This window comes from Zootoca vivipara, chromosome 6 (assembly GCF_965207765.1).
Source record: "Zootoca vivipara chromosome 6, rZooViv2.hap1.1, whole genome shotgun sequence".
Lineage (NCBI taxonomy): Eukaryota > Metazoa > Chordata > Lepidosauria > Squamata > Lacertidae > Zootoca > Zootoca vivipara.
The window spans coordinates 26,452,930-26,474,945 of record NC_142589.1 but is presented as its reverse complement, the minus strand read 5'-3'; the positions used below and the strand labels follow the sequence as shown (position 1 = coordinate 26,474,945).

At 42.9% G+C, this 22,016-nt stretch overlaps 1 long non-coding RNA gene across 2 annotated transcripts in view; it reads left to right on the top strand.

Moving 5' to 3' along the window:
• LOC148685291 (uncharacterized) overlaps positions 1–22,016 on the top strand; it is a 61,284-nt gene that overhangs the window by 22,152 nt on the left and 17,116 nt on the right. For both annotated transcript variants that reach the window (XR_015950375.1, XR_015950376.1), the window contains one exon: positions 6,888–7,060. This is a non-coding gene — a long non-coding RNA (uncharacterized LOC148685291). The remainder of the gene's footprint in view (positions 1–6,887; positions 7,061–22,016) is intronic.

Sequence of the window (22,016 nt, the reverse complement as noted above, 5' to 3'; positions counted from 1 at the left end):
TTTCTGTCACCAAAAGGAAAGTATGATTCTTGGAAACTATCAAGAGAGTCCCTTCTTTCCCTTGTTGCAGCAGGAATAAAACGAAACTGCTTTATTCCATATTTTACCCCAAGTTAGTCTGTAATGCTGGTATTTCAGTGCTAGGGGGTTGGGTTTTTTTAGTGGTGAGCATGAGAGAAATTGATGAGAAAAGGAAGAATCTTTGTGAATGCCTTTAGATATAGTTTTGATTTATAATACTTTTTCTCCCCACCCTGGTCTTACTACATCTCCCAGGCAATCCTCTTGGTACAGTGTTTTCCCTTTTATATTGAGAGCTGATTTGAGGAAATAAAATTCAATTTGATGCACACATCAAAATCTAATCAGGGCACGGGAGACACAAGTTTGGTTACTGATTGCCCGCAATATCACATCTTATTTTGGTGGCCTTGCATTTCTGACTTTTAAGAGGTCTCCGGTAAGCTAAGAGGAAGTCCAAAGCTTTGAGAAGACTGTCAAAATGGTGCAACAAATTAAGAAAATGTTCATATGCTGCAGAATTACGTTAACTAGTGCTGAGCCAAAGTGTTTGCTAGGGATTGGGAAGAGGTGTGTGTGAGTGTGCTTGTGTGTGTGAATTCTCTGGTACGTGTTTATTTCACTGCGTAAATAGTCAGGTCTCGATATTCATGATGGAAAATCAAATTATTCAACTCATCCCCTCCTGCTTTCAATCTGTGATTCAGCCTATCAAGTCCCCCCACCTTCTCTCCAACAGACATCATTACTGCCTCTCATTTTCCTCCTTTGAAGGCATTTTAGATGGCTCAATTTCTCTAATCGCAAAGCATTCCTTCTGTCTTTTGGAAGGGAATTTGTAATTGTTGAGTTATTCTTGGCCATCCTTCATTTGGAATTTATGTTGTAATTTCAGCAAAGCCAGACCTTGTACTGCCGTTTTCATCTCCTCCTCTCCTTCCTCCCCCCCCCTTCCCTCTCCTTCTCCTCCTCACCACCAAGGCTGCTTCTATTTCTTGACATCCTGGAAGCTTTCCAATTACTCCTTCTGCTCTCTTTGGATGTGAATTGTAAAGAGATCATCGGCGAGTCGCAGTTCAACATTGTTAAGCTTATCAATATAAATATAATGTTAAACCCTTTTTAGATAATTGGGGCTATGTGTGAAAATGCGACCAATTTGCGCATAAATTGATGTGGTGCTTTCCTCTCTTCTCCTTCTCCAGACAGCAGCTAGAGACCCTGTGTGGGTTTTTCAGGCTGTTCTATCTCAGGAATTGTTCAGCACCTTTTAACTATTGATTAGGATGTTACGTTACACCACGGTACCTGTCTTAACGTGATGCTAGTCAGCTATGCAAACAAAAATTCATTAAAGCAAACCTGCTTGTCATTTGGGGTCTTTGTTAAGCCCGTGAAAGATTTGTACTTTGTGCAGAAAGGGAGAGGGAGGGGAAGAAAGATAGCAGCATTGGAAAGGATGTTCTTCACCTGTGCATCTACAAAAGGAGATAGGCATGGAATACTTGCATCTCTCGCTAAGAACATTAAAAGAGTTTGGCTGCTGGATCAGGCCAAAGGGGGCCTATCTATCTAAGGGGGCCAAGACCAATGAACTGGTGGTGGACTACAGGAAGAAAAAGGCAGACGTTCAGCCCTTGTATATTGGCGGGGACCGGGTGGAGAGGGTGGCTGTATATAAGTTATTGGGTGTTACCATTGAGCAGGGTATGACCTGGAGTGCAAATACCACTGCTCTGGTAAAGAAGGCCCAGCAGAGAATATATTTCCTCAGGCTTTTAAAAAAGAACAAGCTGAGTGAGAGACTGCTGGTGTCCTTCTACCGAGGCTCCATAGAGAGCATTTCTCACATACTGTATCTGTGCTTGGTTTTCCAGCTGCACAGTCATGGATAGGAAAGTGCTCCAGAAGGTCATAACCACAGCCCAAAAGATCATCGGTCATCCTCTCCCATCTCTGGAAGAGCTATACAATTCCCATTGCCTTAAAAAAAGCAGATAATATTTTACAAGATTCATCTCATCCTGGATATAGTCTTTTTGCACCGTTGCCTTCGGGCAAGAGATACAGAACAATTAAATCAAGAACGACTAGATTAAAAAACAGTTTCTGTCCAAGAGCTATAACTATCTTAAATGCTGTAACTAAATGATATGATCTTGGGGAGTTGTGATGGGTGTCTATGTATGTGTGTGTGTGTGTAATTGTGTTTTTGTTTTGTTTTTTATGGGGTGGCATTCAATTTCATTGTACTATGTACAATGACAATAAAGTATCTATCTATCTATCTATCTATCTATCAATCATCTATCGATCGATCGATCGATCGATCGACCTATCTATCTAGTCCAGCATCCGGAATACACAACAGCCAACCAGATGCCCCAATGGGAAGCCTGCAATCAGGACCTGAGCAGATCATTCCCCTCCACCAGTGTTTCCCAGCAGCCAGTATTCAAAGGATGGCTTTCAAATAGGATTGCTGACAAACTCATGGAGTACAATGGTATCAATGGCTACTAACTCTGGTAGCTATGTTCTACCTCCATTGTCAGAGGTGAAATCACCTGAATACCAGTTGCTGGAAACTGCAGGATGGGAGAGTACTGTGGTGTTCAGGTCCTTCTTGCATGCTTCCAACACAGGCATCTGATTGGTCACTGTGAGAATAGGATGCTGGACTAGATGGGCCATTGGCCTGATCCAGCAGGTTTGCCTTATGTTCTTGGAGGCGTACTCTTCTCAACAGTGGAGGTAGAGGCTTGCCATTGTAATAGCCTTGCATTCCATGAATTTGTCTGCCTTTATTTGCTCCCCTCTCACAAATAACCTCCATTTCCAGAGCCTGCTGCCCCCAGTCGAAGGGTTGAGCCCTGAAATTCCAGGATCAAGGATTCTCCTGACCTAGCAACCCTAGCTGCAACTCAATGGTAGAGCACCCATTTTGCATGCATAAAGCCCTAGTTTCAATTTCTGGCTGGGAATGTCCCTGTCTGAAACCATGGTTGCCAGTCAGTTATACTACACCAAATAGACCAATGGTCTGACTCAGTCTGAGGCAGCTTCCTATGTCTCTAAGGGTGAAACTGGGGTGGGGTGGGGAGGACAAGTGCTTAACAGGACATTGATTGCTGTATTTCTTGCAAAGTTAAGGAAGCTCAAGTGGATCTGAGATAAGTAGATGGGAGATTGAGCACCGCATCCTTCTTCCTGTTCTTCAAAAACTGCTGTGGAAATTTAATGGCAAAACCCTGACTTCTGTCTCTTATCTGAACGACAACACTTTGAGCTCCATGGTGCCTGAGAGATAACAGCATATAAGATAATTTGTTCAGGGCTCTTCCCAGGACAAGGTGATATCTATCTACCACATCCCTAATGATGCCTGCAGCTGGCCTGCTGCTCAGAGTTCAGGTATTGACCATTTCAGATACTGCCTTTGTTTGTGGTAGGTGATAAGATCGGAGTTCAAGAAGGCAAGGATGTAAGACATAAAACATGGGATTTGTGGGACACAGGTTGCTATGAGTCATGGATATGCATTTTATGAACTCGCCTGTCCAACCTTGAACAGTTGCTAGGATGTTTCCTTGACTTGCACCAAGAAGGCATTAAGAGAACTGCTACTTGATGACCTAGACCAGCATTTCTCAACCACTGTTCCGCGGCACACTAGTGTGCCGCGAGACGCTGGCTGGTGTGCCGCGACGTGCGGCGACGAGAAGGGCGATTTGCATTGTCACGTGCCTGGCGGCCGCCAATACTACACACTGATCCGCCGGAAAGCAATATTTCTCCTCCTCTTTCCCAAAGCTCAGTGCAAACGAGCCTGGCGGCCGCCAATACACAACACTAACCCGCCGGAAAGCAATATTTGGCAAGTGTTTCTTACAGTCATAATTATAATATAGGGCGGCACAGTTAAATTTTTAAACTTTTTTAATGGTGGTGTGCCTCGTGATTTTTTTCACGGAACAAGTGTGCCGTGGCCCAAAAAAGGTTGAGAAACACTGACCTAGACAAATGTCAAAAATAAAAAGCCCACCTATTTACATAGAGCCAGTGTTTCCTCCCACCCTACCCAAATCATTGATATTTTTCATGCCCCGAAAAGGATCACCTTGTCTATCTTGCTTAACTTTCTTGACATCCATATATAGCATTAGCTCTCATAAATGGTAGTGATTACTAGCCATGATGGCTCTGTTCTTCTGTGCATCTGGAGCCAGTGATGCTTCCAAATGCCAATTTCTGGAAGCCACAAGAGAGGAGAGTCCTCTTGTGCTCAGGTCTTGCTTGTTCCCATTAGTGAATCTCATCAACCTCTGTGGGAACAGGATGCTGGACTAGATGGGCCCCACTGCTGTTAGATGGACCAATATTCTGACTCTAATTCAGATTTGTATATTCTAACCTGCTGTGACCGCTCTTTACTGGACCATCCTTAACCTGTTTTGCTCTTTCTGAGTGTACAATGACAAGGTACCTCCAGCAAATCTGAAAAGTGTTACACGTGTCGCCAAAAAATACTGTTACAATTGAATTTCGATCATTCTGAAGACTATGCATCTCATACTCAATTAAAGCAACCTCGTGCTCCAGCTCATAATATGGAATGCTACATTGTCGTAATAAGTTAAGTGGTTTGGTTTCACCCCCTGTTAAATTGCATCTGTTGGTTGTCAGTCTCTCTCTCTCTCTCTCTCTCTGAAAGTGTAGAAACCTCAGCTTTAAAGGCAGGAGTGTTTCATACAATTGACATTGCCTTTCAGAATGCCATTGCTTGGGAGCCTGAAGAGTGAGACAGGCCTCCCCAGGGAGATTCAACGACTGGCAAGAGGAGGTGTGAGCTTTCCCTGATGTCTCCCTCAATGAATGTCTTGGTTAGCCCAAGAAACGTATTCCTCACATCCCTCTCCCAGTCATTCTAAACAGGGCAACGTAGACTTCCATGACCCCCACACCTCCAAAAAAAGAAAAAGAAAAGAAAAAACCATGATTACCAGAGTTAAAATATAAATAGTTTTTAATGAGCATTTAAAATGTATTAGGTTCCTTCAGATGAAAGTTTTGATACAGGAGCTAATGCACCCCTACTCATATGCTCATGGCTATGTTGAAGTGGTGTACTTGTTCTTTGGGGCGAAATGTTTTGCACAAGGGGAATGTCATTGTGCAAGAGAATTTGGAAGCCGTTTGCTGGTAACTCTGTTGTGCAATCTGTTGCACAATGAGATTCCACTAGTGCAACTGTTGCTCTGAAGATTTTAGTTTAGACTAAACTAAAGGAGTTTAGACTAAAACTAAAGGAGAGTAAGAGGCTACATGATAGCAGTTTATAAAACTATGTATCATGTGGAGAAAGTGGGTAAAGAAAAGATTTTTTTCTGCTTCTCTTGTAACACCAGAATTCATGGGCATCCAGTGAAGCTGAATGTTGGAAGATTCAGGATAAGCAAAAGAAAGAACTTCTTCACACAGTGCATAGTTAAACTATGGAGCTCACTCCCACAGAAGGCAGTGATGGCCAGCAACTTGCATGGCTTGAAAAGAGGGCAACACAGAATAATGGAAGTGGCAACTGCAATTTTAATTCCAGTTGTTGGAAACCACAGGGGTAGTAGTGGTGTTTTGTGCTTGGGTTCTCCTTGGAGGTGTTTAACATTATATTTATGTTGAGGTTGGCTGCTGTGAGAACAGGATGCTGAACTAGATGGGCCATTGGTCTGATCTGGCAGACTATTCTTATATGCTTATGCATGTTCTTATTAAAACTTACCTGTCCTCTGGCATATGATCTCCTGTGTTTCTAAATTTGCATCTATACACATACATTTACATGTGCAACATTACTGCAAACATGGGCACTCTTTTTCAGTGACGTCTTTCTTCTTTTTCGGTAGTGGCGCACAATGAGCTGCCCTACCGCTACCCCCTAAATGTTTGCATTGTCAGACTGCAGCTCCTCTCCACCCAACTCAGAAGAATGTGGCCAGGCTATGCTGCTTAGAATACACTTTAGACTTCATTTTCTATAATGCTGCTCCAAAATTGCCACCCAGAAACCACTTATAACAGCATCCTTAATTTGCACACCCCTGTTCTCCTTGAATGAAATTCATTGGGGAAAGGGCTGTATAAAGTGAATGGATGTTGGCCAATACACCGTGTGCTATGAATTTATGGCATATAGGATGCTCTGAAATTTTAATCAGCTCCATATTTATTAGAGTGAAGAGTTACAAATTACACCACAAAAGCTTATGGCATAACATTATTCTTAATTAATAGGTAAGTGCAAGGGGTTTTCTTATTTATATGGGAGAAAACCCAGTTGCTAATTTGGTTGCAAATGCATCTGTAAAAATGAAATACAAAAATGCATATCTATTCGCTTTGCTAATTTAATACTTGAAGGCACTCTCTTTTCAGAAGTGTGGACATGCATACTTGAGGACTTTCCTGGACTGCTGACTGAAATATGCTCAGCTGCTCTTGTATATTTCACGTGTCTTATAATTATTGTTCATAGGAATTGCAGCTTGTAGGAAACGAAAATGCTACAGAGGTTCCCCCCAACTCCCAACTCAGTGTATGTGCATGTTTAATGCAGAGTCTTGGTAACACACACTACAGTATGAAAGTCTAAGGAGGTCTCTTGCTTTTGCCTATACCTCAATGACCAAATGTGCTTGTGGGCTTCTGATTTACTTTTAACAGAGGTTAAAGGCTCTCTGTGAAGAATGGGGCGGGGGGCTTTCAATGATGGGATAAAAAAAAAAATCTAACTCAGGATATGAATTTGACCTGGTTCTAATGTGTGTCTGTGTCCCAAACTGAGTGCTATCCCTTCTGCTTATTTCCAGAGTCCTGATATAAAGCTGTGTACCTCTTTCCCTGGCACCTGAGATACTGCAATGGTAGTGTCCCTGTTGGTGGGTTTCATCGGAAATATACTTTTCCTAATGGACATCAGGTGCCCCAGAGAAGGAATTGGGAGAAAGGGCATTCTCTGCAATGGCGATCCACAGATTGTCACGTAAGTAATCTTGAGTTGGTGATTAGAGAGTGACCACAGGAGACAGAACTCTGGCTTAAATTTATATGCAGATATACAAGTGGATTGAAATATGGGAAGGATGAAATGGCAGAACCAGGTTGTTCCATGCTTCCATATCATAAGTATAAGGCATTGGGAGAGCATTAATAATGTGAGGCATGGTCAGAGAGGCTCTGATACCCGACATGGTGCCCTTCAGTTTTTTGGATTACATTAACTACCATCCCTGAGCACTGGCAATGGGGCCGTTGTGAGTCGGAGTCCAAAAAAATCTGGACGGCTGCAGGTTCTCATAGCCTAGTGATTCCCGAACTTTCCTGGGGCACTGCCACCTTGGCTCCATAAACTCATCCCCAAACTTGTTGTCTTGATCCAGTGATAATAGCGTTTCAAAGACTGATAGACATTTACACCACTTCCAGGTCCGTGCCCCCCCCCCACTGATGCCTCCTTGCCCCTAAGTAACCACACTGGCTTCCAGTGGGCAGTACCACCCACTTTGGGAACTGCTGTCCTGGTCTCACTTTTGCCATCAAAACATCAAGAGTTGAATGTTGAATCCTGACAAGACAGAAGTACTGTTTTGGGGAGACAGGAGGCAGACAGGTGTGGAGGCTCCCTGGTCCTGAATGGGGTAACTGTGCCCCTGAAGGACCAGGTGCTCGGAAACATACTGGCATAATGTAGGTAAGACCTACATTGGCTGCCAGTATGCTTCTGAGCACAATTCAAAGTGTTGGTGCTGACCTTTAAAGCCCTAAACAGCCTTGGTCCAGTATACCTGAAGGAGCGTCTCCACCCCCATTGTTCTGCCCAGACACTGAGGTCCAGCACAGAGGGCCTTCTGGCAGTTCCCTCACTGCGAGAAGCCAAGTTACAGGGCACCAGGCAGAGGGCCTTCTCGGTAGTGGCACCCACCCTGTGGAATGCCCTCCCACCAGATGTCAAAGAGAAAAACAACTACCAAACTTTTAGAAGACATCTGAAGGCAGCCCTGTTTAGGGAAGTTTTTAATGTTTGACCGACTACTGTATTTAAATATTTTGTTGGAAGCTGCACAGAGTGGCTGGGGAAACCCAGCAAGATGGGCGGGGTATAAATACTAGTAGTAGTAGTAGTAGTAAGAATCTATGTGATGCGGAAAGCAGGTGTTATAAGCTGAGGGCCTCAAATCCCCCATTGCCTTTGTCTAGGTACCATTCCATGGCTGCCATGCCATTTTCCTCTACTTTCTCATGCACAATCATAGGCTTTGATGTTGTCCTCAAAGTATGGGCAGTTGCAAATGTATTTTGTAATGCCAGAAGCATCTCAAGAATCTGTTTCCCCTTATCTCACGTCTATCTGATTCATTTAATCAAAGATAGATTTGTCCTCATCAGTGATGCTAGATATGGAACAAAGCCCCCTAAATGGTTTGAAAACAATGGAAAGATCCGGGAGACAAGATTAATGAAGCAAGGGGGCTAAACTCTTTAGTGGGGGGGAAAAACCAACAGAGTTTTGGAATAAAGGATGTTTGGGATAAAAATTAATTTCATGGGAAAAAGTTTTTGAAAGTAGGAAAAGTGGATTTGGTTATTTATCAAATGTCTTTGCCCTCCACTCATATTGAGAACTATCCTTAAGTAACTATTTGAGACTTGTCCTATATACATAAATGAATTATTCTGGCTCATGTTTTTTAGAGGTTATTTTTTTTAAAAAAAATAATTTTGTAAAATGCAAGACTACAAATCATAAACAGCAAACACATGAGGGAAATCCCCAGAAGCACAACAAAGGTAAGTAATAATAATAATAAACAGACCTTTGTTGCTTAGGAGTGCTGTCCTTATTTTAATCCATAGGACATGTCTTTGGGACATTAGTTATTAACAGGTGTGCAGTAACTAGGGCTGGGTTAATTGCTATGCTATACTAGACTGAGACTTTGATTGTAACTTGGTAATATGGAACTGCAAATGACTCATTCCCTACAAGTGGACCCTTGACAATGCTTGGCATGGCACTTCCTGCAGTGCCAGGTTAGCAAGGAAAAAAAGCCACAACCAATTCAAAGAACAGACAGGTCAGCCTGCAAGTAAATATCACCTCTGCTTCTATGAAAACCTCAGTTCTGGCACCAGTGTTGGACATTGCTGTGTGCCTTCCTTCATGTGGGGGTCTAGTGGTAACCAACAAAGCTCCCTGGTCCTGCTGCTACTGCTGCCCAAGCTATTCCCATTTCTGCTTTCTCCTTCTTGCCCAGTGGCAGGGACCCAGGGAGACAGGGGGGATTGAAAAGGAATAGCAAGCACTGCTGCCCTTCCCCTCGCTTGCCCTTTGGGGCCAGATAGTTGTGGTAATGGGGCACAGAAGATGCAGAAAGTGGAAAAGTCAGGGAAGAAAGGAGAGGCACTGAAGGCATCTTAGGACCAGGAGTCCCCAAGACATGGATCTGGGACTGATGAATTATAGAGGCATTGAACTGTAGAGTTCAAAGGGACCCTGGGATCACCAAGTCCAATGCCCTCAGCCACTTCTCCTAAGGCTTGGTTTCCAGACCCTTGGCCATCTTACTCCCTTGCTAAGTCAAGGCTGTTGAGTCTTCATTCTTTGAGTATTCCCTGTCAACCAAGTGAAATATTCCTCTGCTGAACTCTCATTTGTTTCCTCTGAATCTGTTATGATGGGTACTGCGAGTCTGGCATTGCAGAGGAACCAAGACTGTCTCATCAGTACCATATGGCGAATGTAGGGTAATAAACAGTTTTAAAATAAAACACTCTGTATATTTCATGATGTAGGTATGATTTCTGACAATCTTAGGGAAAATATTGTTGGCAGTGGACCCAGACTTCTTGCTGTAGGGTTTCCAAGATTTTCTGTTTGGTGTGAGTGAAGTTTCTTTAAAGATTGAAAAATAATACTCTCTTCCAAGATATGAGCATGCTGCAGCCTTTCTGCTAAAACAGTGCTAGATTGATCGTCAGTCTCATTTGTATAAAGACATAGTTGGCACTTGCTCCACAGAGTATTTTACTTTGACCATGCTAGATTGCATCTTCACTGGATTGTGTGACTTTGGTGTCTAGCTGAACTCTGAGGCTTGCAGCCAACCAAGTCCTACTTAGAAGAGACCCATTGGAATTGATAGGCTAGTGATGCCCATTAACTTTGATGGATCTACTCTGAGTAAGACTAGCATGGGATGATGCCCAGAGTATCAGAAGAGGTATTTAGCCCCTTTTCAGACAGTGTGGTGCCACTTGGACCCAACTTTGGATTTTACTGCTGCTGTAGACTTAGATTGTATTGAATGAATCGTGTGATTTCAGACATAGGCATTGCATGTGAATGTTGTGGCGAATAATGCCTTCCAAGCAGATACCTTAATGTCAACAAGAAGCACAGGTTCAGGCAGCTTTATTAATTGACAGGATTCGCATGAAGCTCAATGTCATGACAAATAAGAGCAATGCCATCTAACCATATCACAGCACATGGTACTTCCTGCAGATGAACATGAGCAAGCTTAATCATTGTGGTGTGATGATATTGAGAAAATGCCTATGTGAATCTATGAAATGGGATGAACCACTGGTATATAATGTGAGCAGGTCATCTTTACAGAGCAGTTGTTCATGCTCCGTTATGGCCAAGGGATCAACTTCATATGGATGAAGATATCTATGAAAAGATCTATGAACAAGGATACTACCGGTAATAAAAATGCATGAACAATGAGCGTAAGAACATAAGAGCCTTGCTGGTCCATCTAGTCCAGCATCCTGTTCTTACCATGTCCAGCCAGATGCCACAATGGGAATCCCACAAGCAGGACCCAAGCACAACAACCCTCTCCCCAACAGTGGTTTCCACTTACTGGTATTCAGAGACATTACCACCTTCAACCATGGAGGCAGATCATAGTCATTTTGACTAGTAGCCATCAAATAGCCTTCTCTTTCATGATTTTTTTCCAAACCTCTTTTAAGGCCATCCAAGTTGGTAGCCATCAATGTCTCCTGTGGGAGCGAGTTCCATAGTTTAACTATGTGCTGTGTGAGGAAGGATTTTCTTTTTTCTGTCCTGAAACTTCCAACCCTCAGCTTCACTGGATGTCTATGAGTTCTACGGTAGTGTTATAGGGGGGGACGGGACTTTTCTTTATCCACTTTCTCTACGCCATGCATAATTTTATATACTTTTATCATGAAAATGCATTGACTGTGCAAATTCATCCTGTGTCGAGTAATTCATTCATTAGTATAGAGATGTGGTGATCCTCCAGCTGAAATATCATTTTTCTTTTCTGGTTGAACCTTCTTTGGGTTTCTACAAATGTTTCACTTGACAAATAGTTTCCCCCACCTTACAATTTGATTTGAATTCTGCTTTTAAAAAAGTGTGGTGAAGGCTCTGCTTACAATTATTTTCCCACTCCTGAAACATGCCACCAAACTAATCTAACCACCAGCCAAAATTTCACCAGACTAAAAAATTCTTTTTTTTCCCCTTTCCCCCTCCCTTAGAGGAATGGGTCTCTTATGCCGTGCCAGACAAGTTGTGATGGTTGTGTTCCTGCTTCTGCAGCTTCCATAAGAGCAGATCAAAATGTGGAGGCATTGCATTGCTCCATGGAATTCTCTGGGGCTTTGCCACATTGATGGAGCTTTGAGCTGCGTCCGCCAGTCGGGAGATAACAAAAGAGGCGATAATTGAAACTTGATGTGGCCTAATTCGAAAAGGGGGTGCGTCCCCATAAGCCCTGCACTTTTGTAGTTCAAGATAGTACACAGCTCTTCCCTTTAGCTCCCGATGTATGTGTCTTGCCTACTGCTTGGAAGTGACTGTGTACAGGCAGAACATAATTGGCAGCCTGTGACATCCCTGTCTGCAAGTGTCTCTCTAAATGGAGCATATTTCAGCCTTTATCTGGTGATGGCTGTTACCTGAGAGGAGCCCAGGGCCATCTCAAAGGGCTTGTAGCGGCTAATGGTGCCTATTAGGACTGGCAATTAGCTGGGGAAACTCTCGGCTAGGCAGCTCAGACACCCACTAGCTTTCAGCTCTTTTCACTTGCTTTCAGTTAACTAGCTGAGCCTAATAGAAGAGACAAGGGGACAGGTAAGGCGACTGTGCCGCTGCACAGAGGAAAAAAGGTGTGTGTGCGGGGGAGAGAGGTACGCACAAAAGCATCAAGGAGAAAATAACGGAGAAGAAAATAATAGAGTTGTATGAATGCACAGGAGAGGAGAGGAGAAGGGTGTTCTTGCAGCTACAGACGCAGGAACACCAGTGAGGGCTTTGCCTCACCGGTCGCCAATGGAAGCTACAGCATGACAGTTCACCCCTCTTTGGGTGGTAGTTTTGAAAGAACAATGCAATCTAATTAGGTGGTGTGGGTCATAAAAAGAGACCCCCCTACATATGGTGGCAGCTGGTTACCATGGTGCGAACAATGGTTTCGATAGAAACGTGGGACAGAACATCAGAGAATTAAGATAATAAATTAGTTTCATTGAATAATAAAGGCTTGCACTTACCTATTAATTAAGGGTAATCGTATGCCATAAGCTTTTGTGAGCTATAAGTAATTTGTTACACTTCGCCATAAATATATGGAGGTTTGAAAAATTCAATACACCTAACAGGAAGCAAATTCTTTCAAAATATGTTACAAAAGACGTATGTCTCATATTCTTCTTAAGTCTTTTTCTTGTTATAATGAGAGGAAGGAGCTCACATCAATTATCTAGTGGGGTGTGTGTGTGTATAAATACACATACTGTTCCTGTGCATCTCAACTACTGTTTCCGATCATTATGGAGACGGCAAAACATTATTGAAATCATTTCCCAGCTTAGTCTCTTCAAATATATAATAGGTTTGGCTCCTCAATAGTCAATGTACAATGAAATATAAAAATTGCAGAGTGCTCCAATGTCCCTTTATTGGTCCTTTCAGATGTTGATTCCTAAGGTGCTTTAAAACTTATAACAAACGTACTTTCAAAAACACACACATATGTGCGCTGCTGAGATTTATATGCAATTGAGAACAAATGTATTAAGATTAACCTTGCAGGCAGAAATAGCACCTGGCTTTCGTTTGGCCCAAGGGAGAGCTGCAGGGTATCAGGAGGAAGGGTTCTGAACACAACGCTTGTGTCCAAAGGTAGACATTACTAGGTTGCAGGGAGTCTTTGGTGGAATAATTATCCATTCTCAAACCTATTTAGTCTTTTTTTAAATTAAAAAACAACATTATAAGCTTTTCACATACGATTACCCCCCTCCACCCAGCATTTCTGAGAAAAGCATGCTGGACTAGATGGGCCATTGGCCTGATCCAACATGTGATGTTCTACCTACACCAGTTGCGACACAGCCAACCAATCGGAGAGACAACCACCAGCTTCTCAGCTGCTTGACTGTACAACCTGGAGCTGAGCTGAAATTTATCAGAAGGTGCTTTTCATTCTCTTGCCCTCCACAAGAAAGAAAGAAAGAAAGAAAGAAAGAAAGAAAGAAAGAAAGAAAGAAAGAAAGAAAGAAGAAAGAAAGATTGGGAAACACAATGGAGAGATGGAGCTTCTCAACACAGCCTGTCCCCTGCAACTGCTTGACATGCAAACAGAATACCTGAAAAGGATGAAAGCAGTCAGAGGGCAACATTCCCTTCTATAAAACCTTCCAGGGGCCACATTCCAGTGATGGCTGGGGAAGTGGATGTGATTCTTAGCTTGGGACAGTAGGCCGGCGTCCAAGCACACAAGCGCTTTCCCAAGAGGCATGATTACTGTTCAAGGACACATTTCATCCAGGTAAAGAAACTGGAAGAAGGTGTGGGGTTGAGCCAGTGAGGGGTGTCGTCTAAGGGGAGGGGCATGGCCTGGGGAAAGAATCCCAAGGGCCAAATAGAGAGGCCAGGTATTTGGTCTCAAGATCTGAGATTCTCCTAAGCCAAAAATAATTCAGCGCCCAACATCCTTCTCTCTCTCTCTCTCTCTCTCTCTCTCTCTCTCTCTCTCTCTCTCTCTCTCTCTCACACACACACACACACACACACAGAGAGAGAGAGAGAGAGAGGGAGAGTTACACTGCCTCAGAATAACACAATGGCCGCATTTGCATCGGACATTTAAAGCACTCTGGAAACCATAGTTTGTTGGTCTGTGATGTGCAATGATTTAGTTGGATACTGAGAACCAGGCTCTTAATGGTTTGGCTCCCTTCTAGGTAAGTGGGTCTAGGATCACAGCCTATACTGCATATCATAAATCAAGAGCCATACAATCTGAGCCTCCAAAAAAAAGAAAAAAGGTTACCTTACTAGCATTTGAGGTCTGGATTCGCAGTTTGAACACCAATGAAGAAAGGAGAGGAGAAATTTGGTGGCTTAAGCTCACTGTATCTCTGCATAAAACTGTCATATATAATTCAAGAGATTTTTGAGTATTTACTGTAAGAGCCTTTGTTTGGAAGAAACCTAGTGGGGTTTGGATGCAGCCTGAATTTTCTCCTGGTCTCTGACAAAAGTGCCTCCTTCTCCATGCTGTGACTGCATGAGACGACTGTCCTCCTTGCTGCATTCACAGACACAACTGACAAGAGGGTGGCAAACTTTTTAACCCTTGTTGACCCCACAATGTATGAAGCTGAAACTTACAGTGCTCTGTGCTGAAATGTTAGAAAACACATCAATCAGATGTAAAAGCTAATGAACGGCTAAGAAAGGAATTGGGGGGAGAAAAAAACAAGAGCCAAGCCAACCGTTTTCCAACAGAAACAGACCCAATCTCTCTCTCACACACACATCCGCTGCCTTCTTCTTCTCCACCAAAAAAAAAACACCCCTCTAATGTTAAACATGACCTTTGGATTTAAGAACCACAAATGTTCCTAGGAAGTTGAAAAACACGCTGGATGGGAGAACTAAAGAACAGCAGGAACAGATGCCATGATTTGGCATGCATTTGGGAGAGAAGAGCAGAAAATGGCATTCGACGGAGAAGACATTTCCCTTTCCCTCTCTTTATTTTCTCTTAGGGAGATAAGGGTTGGCATTTGCTCAGAAGTATCTCCTTCCTTTGGAAAGCCCAAATGACATGGGCTGGGGAAGTGAAACTAATAATAATAATAATTAATAATAATAATAATAATACCTGGTCATAAAAAATGTTATGGCAAAGGCTACCAGGAAAGATCAGGCCAATTCTATGTTAAATACTTGCTGAGAGATAGCTCTCTCATAGGCATCATTGATAACCACCAAATTCCAATGGATGGCAGTAAGAATAAGGAGGCAATTAACTACTTGGAACTGGAAGGATTATTTCCAGAGACTTGTCTAGGGTTATTTGTTATCTTGCATATAACTGAGCAGTTGTTGCTATGTTGTTGCTCCTTCCTTCCTTCCTTCCTTCCTTCCTTCCTTCCTTCCTTCCTTCCTTCCTTCCTTCCTTCCTTCCTTCCTTCCTTCCTAGTGAATCCAAGTGAATGATGTCAACCAGATCACCTGAATCAGTGTGCAAAATGCCTGTGCATGGTAGCCTGAAGCCTCAGAAGATATCTAGTATTGTCTGTGACAATACTAGAAAACTTTAAAGAAAGTTCCTTTTAAGAAAACATTCCTCCATGGTCTTTGATCAAGTAGACTTTGCAGGTTTTTTTACCACAAGAATCCACAAAGCCTGTTCAAACAGACAGATTTTATTATTTTTAACAAAAAAATGGTTAGTGCTACAAGTAATGAATCTTTATTATGTTGCCTTCAAGTTGTCGGGGGGGGGGGCACACATAACGCCCCCACCTGCTTTTGTCTGTACCTAGTTTTATAAAAAAGAGAGGACCTTACGTGCCAAAGCCTTAGCCATCAATGAAAAGTGCCTGAGTCCCATTTCTTTATCCAGGTGATTGCATGAGTTCATCGAGACCTTCATAACCTGCTCAATGTATTTGTTCCACCACTGAGACAGTTTAGTAGTCAAAACTGTAGGAAATTGAATATACACGTACTGTATAAAAATGATATGCTTGGTTAGGGGTAGTTTAGTAGAAATAAGTACATCAATCATAGGATAGCAGCTTGTCGGCGAGTTCTGTGTCAGGGAAACATGGAAAAAACACACACACATATATAGTTGGGCAAAATTTACAAAAGTCCCATGACAAGGATGATGTACAATAAGGCTCTCTTTTTTCCTACAAGGGGAAAAAATATTCTAAAGCAATGTTCAATAAAGACCCTGCAAAATATCATGCTCTCTATTCTGACATGTGTGTAATTACAAATTCATCCTCATTGTAAGTTTTCTGTCTGGATGGAAAGAGGCATACCCTTAATGCCGTTCTGCCATTCACAGAGAGAAGGCTAATTTTCAGCACTGCTTAACACATGCAGGCTGAGGAGTATTGAGAGACGGGGTGCAGGAACCAAGCCCAGCCGAGGAGGGGAGCTTGTGCACCGCCGGGACTGCGGGATGGGATGTTCAGGCTGGAAGAAGGCAAAGAGATGCAGGTGGGAAATGGCAGCTCAGCAACTCCTCCAACCCCACAGCTGATCATACCTAGGGAGGCAAAAGGGGGGGGAGCAGTGGGAAGTCTCCCATTGTGGTCGCATCATACATCTCTGATTGCTACAAGGTCATATGCACATCACACATTCAAAGCAGAGGTTCTCAAAATGGGTCGTATTGCCCCTGGGGACCGGTGGGATTACCTGGGGCAAGGGGTTGCAGGGAGAGCTGAAGGTGTCAATGGCTATACAGCTTTGAAAAGCAGGTATCACAGGATCACGTCATCCGTTTTGTGGAATTAATTAAAATAAATAGTTTTCATTGGGTTTTGAATAAATGAGCAAAGAATTGTTACAGTTTTGAATGTTATTGTGCTATTACTTCCTTAGTGGATCATGCAAACCACTATTCTGAAGAATTCTTTTTATACTGCAGGATGGGGGGCATTGAGGCGAGTTTATGGCACCAAGGGGGAGGATGACCCCCCCCAAATGTTTGGTAACCACTGATTTAAAGTGTAAGAAGATAACAAGAGCTCTCTGCATCAGGCCAATGGCCCATCTAGCCCAACATTCTGTTCTCCCAGTGGCCAACCAGATTTCCCAATTGGGGAACCCTCAAGCAGGACCCAAGCAAAACAGCACTCTCCCTCCCTGTGGTTTCCAGCAACTGGTATTCAGAAGCATTGCTACCTCCAACTGTGGAGGCAGAGCAGAGCCATCATGGCTAGGAGCCATTGATAGCCTTCTCCTCCATGAATTTGTCCAAAGCCATCTAGGTTGGTGGCCATCATTGCCTCTTGTGGGAATGAGTTCCAGGGTTTCCTTTGCCCTGTCTGAAGAAGGACTTATACAAGGAAGTATTAAATGTGTGGCGGACAGGGACCAGATGTTTATGGGAAGCCTACAAGCATGACCTGAGTCTTCCCATCTGTGGCTTCCAGCCAGTGGAATTCAGAAACATTACTGTGTCCCACAGTGGAGGTAGAACCTATCAGGGATGGTAGCCATTGGTAGCTCAGCTCACATTTCCTGTGGTTTCCAGCACCTGGCAGGCCCAGGATGTCAAAATAAAGTTGTGACCTTCAACCCAATGCCTGCCTCATGTCTTCATCCAGACTGTGGGTGGCTAGCAATTTCCTATAACTCCTCTCCTGCCTTCTTTTTTTCTACTCCATCTCTTATTTATCCAGGTTTCTATGTAGATAGATCCCTTCGCTGCATGCATTTCAGCTCTCCACACATGGCTCTGCTTAGTCTGACAATAGCTTTCACTTCCTGGCTGGGGATCCATTGTTTGAGGGGGGAAGCATATACTGTAATAAAATACAAGGGTGGGGGAGAGAGGGAAAGATGACAGACATCCTTTCATTTCAAACATCAGAAGCATCTTTTGAACTGTACCTAAGATTTATTTGGAATAAACGTGTATCTGACCTAAACCTGAAACCACTGCAATTCATTTTTATATTGCATTGAAAAAAGAAAGAAAGCTGCTGTTCCTTGATGATTTCATTTCTAACCCATCAACAAAACCTAAAACCTAAACTTCGTTTGACCCATCTATGAAATCTTAAGTTTTATCTGTACGATAAAAGCCCAAAGCAGGGTCTGTTTGGGGGTGCTATGAATGTGTAGCTGATGGAGAATCTATTAATTCACAATCTTTAGTTCCACAATGAACCAAAGGACTATAAGCTCACACAATGACCTCCCAGTGGAAGAAATATTATTTATATAGCAAGACTTAAATCCTTCAAATTGTTGAGGGGGACAGTTAAAACAATTCCACCCTTATAATAACCCTGTAAGGTAGAGCAAGCTGAGGTATTTAATTAGTACAGATAGCAATTAGTCCAAGGTTACTCACTGAGTGTGGGTTAGTTAAGAGCATCCATGACATATTTTATTTAACAACATTTATACACTGCTTGATCATAAATAGAAACTCTAAGCGGCTTACAGAAATGAAACAGATCCCAAGATTGTCAATTAAACACAGCGATTTCTCAAAATTCACAATTCTCCATCCAAATAATGCCTATAGCTTGCATAGAAATATGTGTATGTGAAAATGCATTCTCTTAAAGGAAATTGCTTTGCAAAAATGTGTACATTAGGAAAGTTACATACAACGATCTGTATTTTAGGAGAGATTGGTAATAAAATGACGGTGAACTTTCATGCAGACTTGAAAAACACACACCAACTGATATGAAAATGTAAGCTCTGCACTTAAGACTGGAAGAATGGGAAATGAAGAGAACATGAAACTTCAGTGTAGTCCTAGCTGTCTGGGGCCATCAATCACTTAAACCTCTAGTATGTCTTCTTATGCAATCTGTGGTTCCCTAGGAACTACATGAACTCCCCATTGGTAGTCATTTGTTGGGGTGGGACAGGGACTAGCAACTCATACCAAAAGCTGTTGTTGCTATTCTTTGCCATGTTTTATTTTATTTTATTTTTTGCCTACAGAAATCTACTACTGTCCAGACTCCGGAACAGCTTCCATCTGAGTGATAATAATAATATTGGCAATTCAGTGGTGGTTTCAAGTGGCAAATCAGGAAGCTGGGGGGGGGAGGGAGAGAGAGAAGGAAGAAGAGAACGGCAACTGTGTGAGGTGGACACAGCGCTGGGACAGATATTGACGACACAACTTACTTCGTTGGTAGACAGGCTCTAGAATGGGAATAAGGATCTGTCTGTCATTATCACATCACCCGTCAGTTTCCTTTTGCTTTAGGCAATGTGAGTGCTCCTCCTCCTGATTTTAGTTTCCTCTGTTGTCATTTGACTCAGTTCATTGTGTAGTGAATAAAGAACAGGATGGGAATATGTTCTTGGGTGGTGGGGAGGCTTAGATGTGCAAATGCAGTCCTTCTGCAGTTGCTTCCAAAATGTCTGTCTTCGGGACCAAATAAATAGTCTGCAATTACTCTTAAGGGACAGAGAAGAGTCCCACATTTTCATACTATAAAACCATATAAGCCTGTCAAGGCCAGTCCAAAACATTTAGTAGCCTGGGGTGAAGGGCAATATGGTAAGAATACATAAAGAAGTTGCTGGATTGGGCAGAAAGGCCCATCTAGTCCAGTATCCTCTTTTTGCGGTTGCCAACCATATGCCTGTGGGAAACCAGCAAGCAGGATTCGAGCACTAGAGCTTCATTTGATGTCCATGAGTTCCAGTGTTAGGAGAGAGGGAGAACAACCTTTTCTCAATCCACTTTCCCCTTTCCATGCATAAATTTATACACCTGTATCATGTTGCCTCTTGCTCACTTTGGTATATTTCCTGATCCACACAGAAATTGAAACTAACTGAGCTGGCAATTGTACCTTTGTTTCAATGACAGCAGTCAGTGTCCTCAACCACGCATGAGGGCAGGGGGCTAGATTAGGGGGCTAAGGGCAGGCCATGTTTTACCCACAGCTTTGTCCTCCAACAGAGGAGAATAGGGAAAGGACTCAGAGGGAACAGCTGTAGGTCTGCTGCTATTGCTCTGTTACGCCCCCCCCCCCAGCATCTGCTACTTGACTCTGCCTAATGGTAGGGCTGGCCCATTCAATTGTTCAGCAATATTTGCAGTATAATCCACTTGTGCAGCTGTGCTAGAGGGTCAGTTTTGCTTTTGTTTCTATTGCAATCTCTTCTGCTTCTCTGGTGTATCCTTGAGCATTGTCTGCTTTTGCTCAATTCCTGGATATTAATCAAAGCTCAGGCTGTTCCCAGAAATGCTGGTTTTTCAGGCTCTGGGAAGCTCAATAACAAGGCTTTGGGCCAGCTTAGGGACTGTCCATTACCCCGGAGTCTTCAAAACCAGCCTATATGCAGAGCTTTTTGTACAGCTCTGTCTGAGTTTATGATTAGTATCTTGGATGAAACCCAGAGAAACATATTTGGTTTTGTGAGTGTGTGTGCAAATATCCTGTATTTCCTCCTACATCACGCATGCAAATTTTGACATGAGATTGAAAACTGAAACACAGGAGACTTTGGCTTAGCTCTACTCAGTATCACCTCAGAAGGCCCATGGAATCCATCCTCACGCAAAGATACATCAAGAAATCTCTCTACACGTTGAAAAGCTACTACATTCGGAAGAAAGCTCCTTGCTTCTGCCCAGTATTGGTTCCTGATTTTATTTGGGGGGGGGGGTTATAATTGGACAAAATGTCAGTGCATACTCCTTCTGGAGAGGGCTCAAGTCCTTGACACATGCTTGGAGAGGGGAACTAAGCAGGCAGTAGCTGTGCAAGGAGATCCAGAGATCAAAAGTAGCAGAGCTACTGAATACCAGTTGCTGGAAACTACAGGAAGGGAGAGTGATCATGTGCTCGGGTCCTGCTTGTGGGCTTCCCACAGGCATCTGGTTGGCCACTGTGGGAACAGGATGCTGGACTAGATGGGCCATTGGCCAGTGGCTATTCTTATGTTATTAATAAATGCAAATGGGACTTTGGACATGTGACTACCACTCTGAATATCGGCTGCTGCTTAAACCCCATAGGAATCAATGGAATTTAAGCAGTTATGTGTGCAGGGTTGCTGCTTAGGGTTCTGAGAAAAAACCCCAAAGCAATCCAAATTTCTCAAAGCTTACATATGTGGTCCTCAACCAGTACTTGAACACTAATCTATCACAGGGGACTATGCAATTAATTGCATGGAGATTAGCACTTAACAAAAGCTCATCGCCAAGGAAGGTAGTCTTGCTCTGCACACGTACGTGCATTTAATAAACTCCAGAATGGCTGAAAGAAGCTTCTCCCAACTGCTGGTAGCCAGCAAGGCTCAATAGCTATTTCTTTTGTGTACTGTGCAACAATGAAGCCCACATGAAGTGCTATACTGTGCCAGGACTGAGACATTCATCATCTGTTGAGACAGAAATCCTTTCTGGTGTAATTACCGTATATTAAAATAGATGCAATTTTGATATGGGAGTATAGAATACTGTACATTGTGTTAGCCAAAGAACAGAGTGTTCATCCTTGCTTTAATTTGTAGACTTTATAACTTTGTTTGCATACTCTATAAGATAACCAAGCCACCCTCAAGAAAAAAAATGACATCTCCTGTGAAAAGATGTGACAAATGTCGCAGTGTTGATAATTCCCCCACAGATCACCGAGGACAGTTCTCTGTGTGGTTAAACTTACACCGACTCTTATCACTTCCAATGAGACTGTAAGGCTGGCCAGAACTTTCTCTATATGCATACATACTTCATTGTATCTAATCTGATGAGTTAGGCTACAAACCTCAGGCCACGTGAATTAGCAAATATTTAACTGATTGGGGATGGGCAGGCATGGACCTGTGCAATGCTGTAGGTTGCAAAGCTGTATTCACTTCTCAGGGAGCAATCCCCATAGGAGCACACACAGAGAAAATTGTGCTTGGGTGCCTCTAAAACCTAAAG